Raw genomic sequence first — 10,803 nt, forward strand, 5'->3', positions numbered from 1 at the left:
AGGTTCTTATGGTTTGAGATTTTACATTTTGGTCTCTAATCCATTTAGAGTTAATTTTTGTGTATGGGGATAGATAAGGGTCTTGTTTGAGTCTTCTGCATGCGGTCAGCCAGTTTTCCCAGCACCATTTACTGAATAGGTTCTCCTCTACCCAGTGGTAGGTGGTGGAGGCTTTGTCGAAGATGAGTTGGTTGAGAAATTGAGGTTTTGCTTCTGGAATCTCAATTCTATTCCATTGGTCTACATGCCTGTTCCTGTACCAATACCAAGCTGTTTTGATGATTGTAGCTTTATAGTAAAGTTTGAAGTCTGGTAATGTGATACCACCTGCTTTGTTTTTTGTTTTTGTTTTTTGTGGGTTTTTTGGCTGAGGATTGTTCTGGCTATTCTTGGTCATTTGTGTTTCCATATGAATTCCTGTATTGTTTTTTCAAAGTCCGAGAAGAATGTTGCTGGTAATTTGATGGGTATTGCATTAAATCTATAGATTGCCTTAGGTAGGATGGACATCTTCACAATGTTGATTCTTCCAATCCATGATCATGGGATATTTTTTCACTTGTTGTGTCATCTTTCATTTCTTTGAGCAGTGTTTTGTAGTTTTCATTGTAAAGGTCTTTCACATTTCTAGTTAGGCAGATACTGAGGTATTTCTTTTCTTTTCTTTTTTTTGTGGCTATTGTGAATGAAATTGTGGTTTTTATTTGGATTTCTGTTTGTTTATTATTGGTGTAAAGGAATGCGATTGTCTTTTGCACATTTATATTATATCCTGAGACTTTGCCAAAGTCCTTTATCAGTGTAAGGAGGTTTTTGACAGATTCTTTAGGGTTTTCAAGGTAAACAATCATGCCATCTGCAAAGAGAGATAACTTGACTTCCTCTTTTCCTATTTGGATACTGATTGCCTTCTCTTCTCTGATTGCTCTAGCCAGGACTTCCAATACTATATCAAACAGGAGGGGTGAGAGTGGTCACCTTTGTCTTGTTCCAGTTTTCAGGGGAAATGGTTCCAATTTTTGTCCATTTAGGAGTATGCTGGCTGTGGGTTTCTCATAGATGGCTTTTACTATTTTGAGGCATGTTCCACGTATGCCTAGATGTTCAAGAGTTTTTATCAAGAAGCGGTGCTGGATTTTATCAAAAGCTTTTTCTGCATCTAATGATATAATCATGTGGTTTTTGTTTTGACATCTGTTGATGTATTTAATTAAGGAAGGGCATCATAACAATGTGGATTCTTCCATTTCATGAGCATGGAATCTTTTTCCTTTTGTTTGTGTCATCTTTGATTTCCTTGAGCTGTGTGTTGTCAGTTTTCATTGTAAAGGTCTTTCACTTTTCTGGTTAGGAAGATGCCGAGGTATTTCATCTTTTTTATTGTTATTGTGAATGGGCTTGTGCTTTTTGTTTGGTTCTCTGCTGTTTGTTGTAGGTGTACAAAAATATGACTGTCTTTTGGTCTACTTATTGTGTACCTGAGACTTTGCCAAAGTCCTTTTTCAGTGCAAGAAGGTTTTTGACAGATATTCTAGGATTTTTGAGGTATAGAAGTATATTGTAAGCAAAGAGGGATAACTTGACTTCCTCTTTTCCTATATGGATACCCCTGATTTTCTTCTCTTGTCTGATTGCTTGGGGTAGGACTTCCAACAGGAGAGGTGAGAGTGGTCAGCCTTGTCTTGTTCCAGTTTTTAGGAGACTGCTTTCAATTTGTCTCCATTTAGCAATATGTTTGCTGTGTGTTTATTATAGACAGCTCCTACAATTTTGAGGAATGTTCCCTCTATGTCTAGATGTTCAAGGGTTTTTATCACAATAGGATCCTGGATTTTATCAAAATCTTTTTCTGCGTCTAGGGATATAATCTTGTGATTCCTATTTTTATATCTGTTGATGTATTTAATTACATTTATGGTCTTGTGAATGTTGAACCAGCTCTACATCTTGAGGATGAAACCTACTTGGTCATGTGGATGATTTTTGAGATGTGTTGTTGGAACTGATTTGCTAGAATTTTGTTGAGTATTTTTGCACCTGTGTTTATCAGGGATATTGAACTGTAGTTCTCTTTCTTTGTTGGATTTTTACCCAGTTTGGGTATCAATGTGATGGTAGTTTCATAAAATGATTTGGGGAGAGTTCTGACTTTCTTAGTTACTTGGAATACTTTCAATAGGATAGTATCAGCTCCTCCTTTTATGTTTTGTAGAACTTTACTGGAAAGTCGTCTGGTCAGGACTTTTTTTGTGGGTAATTTTCTTATGATACAGTTGATTTCCTGGATGGTTATTGAGCTATTTAGGGTCTCAGTTTCTTCTTGTTTCAACCTTGGGAGATTGTGTGATGTCAGAATGTCTTCTATTTCATTTAGGATTTCAAGTTTGTTTCCATGCTGGTGTGCATAGTAATCTCTGATAATTTTTTGTATTTCTTCAGTGATTTTATCTTTTGCATTTCTGATTGTGTTTATGTGGGTTTTTTTCTCTCTTTTTGTTGTTCAGTCTGACTAGGGGTCTCTCGATCTTATTTATCCTTTCAAAGAATCAGTTTTTTGTTTTATTGATTTTTTTCTATGACAATTATGTCTTCTGCCAGTGTCCAGCTCCAGCCGGGTTCAGGGTACCTCAAAGGTGGAGACAGCATCAGTGATTGGGGGGAAGAAAAGAGAAAGAAAGAGAGAAAGAGAAAGAAAGAAACTGGACTCTGGTCTAGTGCAGAAGTTATGTGTGTTATTGGGAATTACAACAGGTCTTTCACACACAAAGTCAGATGTGGGAGGGGCATCCCCCACCTACCAGAAACCGTAATCCATGAAAACTTAATCAATGATTGCCATTAAACCCTTTTCCTATGATAATCTTAAAATCCCATAACAAAGGATAACCTAATCTGTGACTGACATATTCTATAAACCTTTTTCATCCTAAGCTGACTGATTTATGCCAAGTCAAATGATTCTATAGAAGCTTAAGTATTTACTTTACAAATGAAAGTGGCCCATCCCAGAATGTTTGGAATGTGGCCCAGTCCAAAGTTCACAGTGGGCTACCTGCAAGTAACCCAGCTGCATTCTTTCAACAAAATGGATGTCTTCTAAAACTATATTCTACAATTTACACTTTCAATAAATCCTAAGGTCATGACCCAGAAGCCTGTGACCAATACTAAAACTCTTAGATGTGACACGAGTTTGAATTATAAGTTGTGTGAAAGCCAAAAACAATTGGCAGAAGAATGGGAGCAATGAGCTTCTAAAGTTAGCTTGTGTTCATCCTGGTCTCAGAGTTTTTATGTTTTGAGCTCACAGGAGCTTAATCTGGTTAGTGCTGAGTAGAAAGGGGGAGGAAATGGGGTCAAATAGCTCCTGAACGCATCCTAGTGATCTCAGGGTCAATGGCCCTTACTGATCCCGAATGCTCAGTGGGCCTCCATGGCTGGCTCCCAACATCTCCCCCTTTTTTATTTTTTTGCATGAAACCATGAAACTCCATATTGAGCTGACTCTTCTTTAGCACTCTGAAGATGACTGGGAGTAAACACAGCAGTAAAAGAATCACTGCTCCACAAATGCCCACATTGATGAGTATAGATATTAATGATTTTTGATTAGCAAATGATGCCTGAATTTCTTGATGTAATTTAGTAAGGTCTATACTCAGGTCTGAATGGTTCCGAATTCCAAGTTACTTTGTCCCAAGTATGCACAGATTTAAACTCAGAGTGACATTAGAGAGCCAATTTCTTTTTTAAAGTCACAAGTTCTTGCCCTACTGCTAAAACTCCTTCCTCCAAAGCACTAACCTTACTTTCCAACTTCTGGTCTATGATTTCCTGAATAGTTATGGCAATAGCAATGTTTTTAGACAGCCGATCAGCAAACATAGTTGTATGAACTTCCCTAGATAATGCTACAGCTCAAAAGTAGCTATTAAAGCTGTAACTCCTAAAATTAAAAGTAGCCAAAAATCTTTCCTGTCTTTCTAAAAGAGCATTAGCCTCATACGATATCTGTAAACCATATGCATCATACCAATGAGAACAATTATACAAGAATCATCAAATAAGATGGCTCAAGAATAACAAAACCTTCGTAAAAGGCATTAGTTAAACAATTAGTTAAAAATACACCCAGTACAAGACACCTTATAAACATTGCTATGATACTCAATTTTAACAACTTCGTACTTATTTCATTCTAAAAACACGTAAGAGAACTGCAAGCATCCCTAATGTGGTACTACTGAGTTTGTACAACAGGCCTAGACAGGCTGACTGGTTGAAGGGCTGTGAGGGCTCTCCACAAATGAGGTTGAATGGCTTGTCTGGTACCCATTCATTGGAGTGCCTTCTAGTTGCAGCAAGCATAGAGCCAATAAAACCCCAGTCACTAATATATAGTCTTTCACCAGGTACAGTATAGTCCACCTTAGAGTTATAAGCACTGTCTCTCCATTTCAAGAAGCCAGTATCTCACTGGATGAGTTACCAGTCCTTTTCCATATAATTGAAGGGGCAAACAGGTAAGCTGAGAGGTAGTGTCCATTAAACACAACGGAACAGTTAGGGTCACAGCTGTGATTGAGCAAAGACATACTAGGATACAGGCCAACACCCACTTCCTGCATCTCTGCAGTACAGGTGGTGAAAGAGTTGCAGATCACCTTGTCCTGGGTTTGGCATCAGATACAGTCACACAAAAGCAGCATTGGTCCCTCAGCTGCTTCCAGCGCTCCTCACTGATCATCAGCATATCCAGGTAGCAGATAGTGAGCTCTTCTCCCACCTCAATGTCTCAGACTACACACAGTAAGTTTATCTTATGTTTTTGGTCCTGCATTCTTTTCTCCTCCCAGTTGTTAAAAGACTTTAAAGACTGTGTCCAATAGTTATAGTTGAGGGGTTTGTGGGCCCTTTTCTAATTTTTGGAGGTTGTGCCAGTGCTGACTGAGAGATAAAATACATCCAAAAGAACTTGTCCTTCCAGTCTAGTCTGCTTATTAACACCTATTTTGTAGTTAGCTAACAAGATTCACTTATATGATTCCTTTACTTCTGTCTGGGAAAGTTGAACTTGAGAGAAATTTATCATAAGAAGACAACAAAGAAGAATTTTTAACATCCTTTTGTCTGAGCCACCCCTTGAGAAGAGACATGTGGCGGGGGCGAGAAGTCTGGAGGTTGGGGTTAAGTGCCGTGGCCTTTGGCATCCACCCCTTCTCCAAAGGGAAAAGAGAAAGACTGGAGGCTGGGATCAGGTGCCATGGCCTTTGGAACCTGCCCCTTCTCCAAAGGTAAAAGAGAAAGACTGAAAGTCAGAGCTAGGCACCACAGCTGTAGACACCTGCCCTTCTTTCCCAGATAAAGGCAAAGGGACTCACAGAACAGATTACAAGAAACAAGAGTAGTAGGGAAGGCAGGAATTTGAGTTGTAGGAGGAATATGAGAGGACAAAGGAAGTGAAAGCCCTTATTTTGTTTATATTTTTCTCTAGTCTATTCCTTTGATTCAACAGGATTCATGCCACCCGTCTCAGTCTTTGGGTTAGTGGGGGCATTTTGAATGGATCGATCAGGAATCCAAACAGGAGTTGACGCATCCTGTGGAAATATGCAAGCATATTCTCTCCCACTGGTTAGTAATATATCAGGCCCTCTCCGTTGGCCTGTGAGAAGATCCTTCCATTTTACCATAGGTTTAACATTTCCTTCTGGGTTCCAGTGTCTAGCCATAGCTGAATTGCCTGAAGAATCTAAATTTAAATGGTTTATAAAAAATAAAGCATGATTTAAAACATGATGAGGAGAACTATACCTAAACCCCCCCCCCTTGTAATTTATGTATTTGATTTCTTAAAGTTTGATGAGCTCTTTCAACTATGGCTTGACCCTGTGGGTTATAAAGACTTCCTGTGGAATGAAAAATATTAAATTGAGAACAAAACTGTTGAAAAGATTTTGATATATATGCAGGACCATTGTCAGTCTTAAGTTGTTTTGGCATACCTAATTGTGAGAAACAAAAAAATAAATGTTGCACTACGTCCTTGTAAGCTACTCCAGTTCTTGCTGAGGCTAAAATAACATGAGAAAACGTATCCACAGTAACATGCACATAAGACAATTTTCCAAATGTAGGTACATGAGTTACATCCATTTGTCATAATATATTAGGTTTTAATCCTCATGGATTAACTCTTGCTGGAACATTAACAAAAGTAGGACATGCTGGACAATTCTTGACAATCTTCCTTGCTGCTTCCCTAGGTATCTGAAATTCATAACGTAAAGCAGTAGCATTTTGATGATGAATATTATGAGATAGTTGAGCTTGAGTGACTGCCTCTGTCTCCAAAGTTGCATAGATGGCAGGTTTTGTTAAATTATCAGCCAATTGATTACCCTAATGAAGGGGTCCCAGAAGGCTGGAATGAGATCTGACATGACCAACAAAAAATTGCTCTTTTCTAACATGAATCAATTGTTGCAGTTGTATGAGCACTCCAAAATTGTGGTTTTACTAACAGGAATAGTTGCTGTCTCAATATGAGGAAATAGCCCTTGAACATAATGAGAATCAGTGTACAAGTTAAATCTCTTGTCTTTTAGAGCTGTAAGGCATATAAGACAGCTCTTAATTCTGTTTTTTGTGCTGAAGTCTCTGAAGTACTTAAAACATGAGGTTTGTCATTAATTACTGCCACTGCTTTACCATTAGAAGAGCCATCAGTAAGAACAAATACTGCTCCCTCGAGGGGAACTAAGGAACATGCACGAGGAATAATTATAGGATTACATTTAACAAACTGCAACAGTGGATTTCTAGACAAATGAAACAAAAATTTGTCCTCTAAAATCAATCAAAGCCACTTGCCAATCATCATTAGTTTGCAACAAGGTTTGAAACTGAGTTTTGTCATATGGGATGATGATATTATCCACATCTTTTCCAAACAATTCCACGCTCCTCTGTCTTCCTTTGATTATTAGCAAAGCTACTAAGTACGGATAAGATGCTAAAACTTTTTTAGAGGAAACCAGTAAATGTAACCATTCCATAGGTCCTTCCTGCCACAAGCACCCTGTTGGGGTATGAGAAGTAGCCAACACAATTAATTCCCATGATATATCATAACTTACCCTTTTCACCCTTTGGGACTCAATGGCCTTTTCCACGAGAGTTAAGGCCTCTTTTGCCTTGAGTGTTAAGACTCTTTTAGAAGTGGGAGAGGGATCCCCCTGCAGTATATCAAAAATAGGCTTTAAATCTGCAGTAGTGACATGTAAATAAGGTCTCAGCCAATTAATATCTCCTAATAATTTTGGAAAATCATTTAAGGTAACCAAATGATTCTTCCTTAATTGTAGAGGTTGATGACTCACAGTTTGAGAGTTTAACACTCAGCCAAGATAAGTAAAGGGTGAGTTGGTTTGAATTTTTTCAGGAGAAATTTTCAAACCACAATTAGCCAATGCTGTTACTGTTTCATTCAAAACGTTATGCAAGTGAGCACGATCTGCATGAGCCAATAAAATATCATCCATGTAATGAATTAAATAAAGATTAGGATATTGGTTTCTTATATCCTGCAAGGCTGCATCTACAAACCTCTGGCACAAGGTAGGGCTGCTTTTCATACCTTGTGACAGGACCTTCCATTGATATCTCTGGAATGGCTGCTTTAAATTATGAGAAGGTAAACTAAATGCGAATCTTTTACAGTGTTGAGAATTTAAAGGTATAGAAAAAAAACAATCCTGTAGATCAATCATTATGATGTTATAATCAGCAGGAATAGCAACTGGAGATGGCAGCAATGCACCCATAGCCTCCATGGTGGCATTAATGGCTCTTAGATCCTGTAAAAGTCTCCATTTTCAAGAATTATTTTTTATAACAAATATAGGAGTATTCCAAGGACTGGTAGAAGGCTCTATATGGTCAGCTTCCAACTGCTTTTGAACTAATTCTCTTGCTGCCTTAAGTTTCTCTGAGGGCATGGGCCATTGTTCCACCCAAACTAGTTTATCATCTTTCCAGGTAATAGGATCAGCAGCCTCAGGAACAATGGCCCCTAGGACAAATTTGAAAAGTAAATACCAGACTGGTCTTTCCTCTCTGTAACCTGAACAGGTCCTTTTATGACCTGTCTGTTCCTTCCAAGCCTCTTTAGGGGATCGCATCCTTCTTGTAGCATTTGTGCTGACACCTTGTCATCTGGACTATACAGCAGCATGCCCATTTGAGCAAGAATATTGCATCCCCAAAATGTAATGGGGATGGAAGGAATGATGTAGGGACAAACGGTTCCTGAAGTTTCATTATTTGTCCAATTTAAGATTTGAGAACTTTTGGCTACAGTGGGTGCTCAACCAATACCAATGAGTCCTGATGGGGCTACTTGTGTTGGCCAGGAAGATGGCCAGTCTTTCCCAGCAATACAAGAAACATCACCCCCTGTATCTAGCAGACCTTTAATTTTAACTCCATGAATATATAAATCTTTTCGAGGTCTAGAGTTAGTAATTTCCTGAACCCAGAAAGCGAAATTGCTTGAGCCAAATCCAGAGTCACCCCTGGGCTTATCAGTTAGAGACTTGCCCATTTTATGATAGGGTAAGAGTAGTAACTGAGCTATTCTCTGACCTTCATGAAATTGTACGGTTTTGCTAGGGGGAGCAACAAGTACCTGATTTTCCCTGTGTAGTCAGAGTCCACCACTCCAGGAATCACAGAAACTCCTTGTAGAGACAAGGAACTTCTTCCTAATATTATATCCATTATTCCATCCGGGAGAGGGCCCTTCACTCCCATTGGAATTGGGGTAACTGGAACACCTGGAGTTAATATTGTTGTGGTGGAGGAATGGAGTTACAGTCCTGTGCTCCCTGGGGTGGCTCTGATGAGTTCTGAGATGGGACAAAGGGAGCAAATAGGTTCATGCTGGAAGCCTCCCCTATTGTTACTTGGGGCTGGGGCTGGCCCCTCGGCCTATTTCCCGGTATTGGCACCGTAGATTCTTGTTTAGTTAATAAGTGCCATTTTTATGAAATTTGGATTTGCAATTCCTAACCCAATGAAATCCTCTCTGATACCTAGGACACAGAGACTTTGGTTGAGAGCTCTCATTAGGGTGTTGCATCAGAGTTTCCTGAAACCCTTGTTTAGCTGGGCAGTTCCTACTAATATGGCCAGGCTGCCCACAGTTATAACAAGTTAAAACCAAGCTGTTTTTTGATCTATTGTTACCATTTTGCATTCCCTGCACAAATTGTGCATAAGTTTCTCCCTTCAAGGTGGCAGCTATTGCCATACCCTGCATAAAGGCAGGGTTAATATCAGCACACTGCCTGATGTAATTAGTTAATTGTCCTGTTCTTCTAATCGGTCTAATCATAGCTTGGCAAGTACTTTTAGCATTCTCGAAAGCCAACTGCTTAATAAGGATATTTGCTCTTCTGCATTAGAGATTATTCTATTTACTGCTGTTGTAAGTCTAGAGAGAAACTCTTCGTAAGTTTCATATGTTTTCTGCTTAAGATCAGATAGTGACATAGTCTGAGTAGAATTAATAGGTAACTTCTTCCAAGCCTCACTTGCACAAGAATTTACCTGGAGTAAAACTTCCTTGGGTAAGATTAGTTGACTGTCTACTGACTCATATAGTCCTCTTCCTAACAGCATATTGCTAGAAATATGAAACTGATTAGGATCCCTCTGCTCGTTAGCAGCCTTCTGGATCTTTACCTGATCTTCAAATTCAGTTTCCCATAGTAAATAGGCTCCCCCTGACAAATAGCTTTTAGCAAGTTGTCACCAATCTTGCAATGTCATCCACTGAGTGGCAAATTGTCCCATAATAGTAATAGTACAAGGAGCCGTAGGACCATACTGAGTACAAGCCTCTTTAAGTTCCTTAATTTACATGGTAGTGGCTCCCAGTGAGGTGCCTCGTTTACTGTGCCTTCTTCCATACAAATTACTTGAAAGCAAGAAGACAAGGTAAAATCTCCCTCTTCTTCTGCCTTTTTTCTGGCTCCCTACATACCTACATTAGCTGGAGATACATCCCCAGGTGTGAATTTTGGTGTTTTCACCTTATTTCTAGTAAAGGGTATGGGAGGAGGTGCCTTGGCAACATATAGCAAGATTTTTTTTGCTTATGATACCCAATCACCTCCTCCATTTCCTCCTTAAGGAAAAATTCATCATCTAAAGGAGGCGCCAAGGCTACAGCCAGCAGGGGAGTGTCTTTATTTTTGGCCAGAATTTTGGAGGAATCGTACTGTAGGTAAAAAACATCCCGGATAATATTCCATAAAGCTAGGGCGTACAAAATGCAAGAGTCAAGACAACCAGTTCCTCTATCAGACAATATGTACAAAATGCTAATAGACATCAGAATACTTATGAACAAACTCACTCTGGCCCATGATTCTGCCATGGCTCTTAAACTGCTCACCCTTCCTTGCTCTGCCTGTCTCTACAGAGGGGTCCTATCCATCACGAAAATGAAAAAGAAAGCTTACCTTGAGGCCCCATGTTGGGCACCACTTGCCAGTGTCCAGCTCCAGTCGGTTCAGGGTACCTCAAAGGTGGAGACGGCATCGGTGATTGGGGGGAAGAAGAGAGAAAGAAAGAGAGAGAGAGAAAGAAAGAGACTGGACTCTGGTCTAGTGCAGAAACAATGTGTGTTATTGGGAATTACAACGGATCTTTTATACGCAAAGTCCGATGTGGGATGGGTATCCCCCACCCACCAGAAACCTTAATCCATGAAAACTTAATCAATGATTGCCTTTA

This window comes from Carlito syrichta, unplaced genomic scaffold (genome assembly GCF_000164805.1).
Source record: "Carlito syrichta isolate Samal-C Ts95f unplaced genomic scaffold, Tarsius_syrichta-2.0.1 Scaffold302935, whole genome shotgun sequence".
In the NCBI taxonomy this organism is placed as follows: Eukaryota; Metazoa; Chordata; class Mammalia; order Primates; family Tarsiidae; genus Carlito; species Carlito syrichta.